This window comes from Mchenga conophoros, linkage group LG12 (genome assembly GCF_057382185.1).
Source record: "Mchenga conophoros isolate Kocher_MC1m ecotype Shallow Benthic linkage group LG12, M_conophoros_male_GT1.1, whole genome shotgun sequence".
NCBI lineage: Eukaryota > Metazoa > Chordata > Actinopteri > Cichliformes > Cichlidae > Mchenga > Mchenga conophoros.
Window position 1 is genome coordinate 30409769 of NC_140537.1, and position 721 is coordinate 30410489.

Here is a 721-nt window from a genome sequence, read left to right on the forward strand (position 1 = left end):
CTGCAGATCTACATGCCGACTCTCACCAAAGTCCTATAATTAATAACTGGAAGTGGTTTCTGACACATAAATGGTAAATGGTAAATGGCCTGTATTTATATAGCGCTTTACTAGTCCCTAAGGACCCCAAAGCGCTTTACATATCCAGTCATCCACCCATTCACACACACATTGGTGATGGCAAGCTACATTGTAGCCACAGCCACCCTGGGGCGCACTGACAGGCGAGGCTGCCGGACACTGGCGCCACCGGGCCCTCTGACCACCACCAGTAGGCAACGGGTGAAGTGTCTTGCCCAAGGACACAACGACCGAGACTGTCCAAGCCGGGGCTCGAACCGGCAACCTTCCGATTACAAGGCGAACGCCCAACTCTTGAGCCACGATCGCCCCATAAGCACAGGTAAAGTGGGTAAATGCTGCCTGGCCAGAATAAAAACAAAGAGCACCAATGTCAACCAGTGACTTATGAAGGATGTCGCGCAAAGACCCAGATATTTATGTGTTTTATGGACCAAAACAAAGTAATGAGGCCACTGGCGTACAGTACATTCATCAGGTAGGAGGAATCATACTGCTCCCTGGTGGTCAAAGTTATTGCAGCAATTTCAATTTAGATTTGCTGGAATTTTTGAAAATACATAAGTTGTTAAAAGAGTGCTTCTCATAAAAAACAAAACACACAAATGTAATAAAACATCGTCTCTAATTATATGAAGGC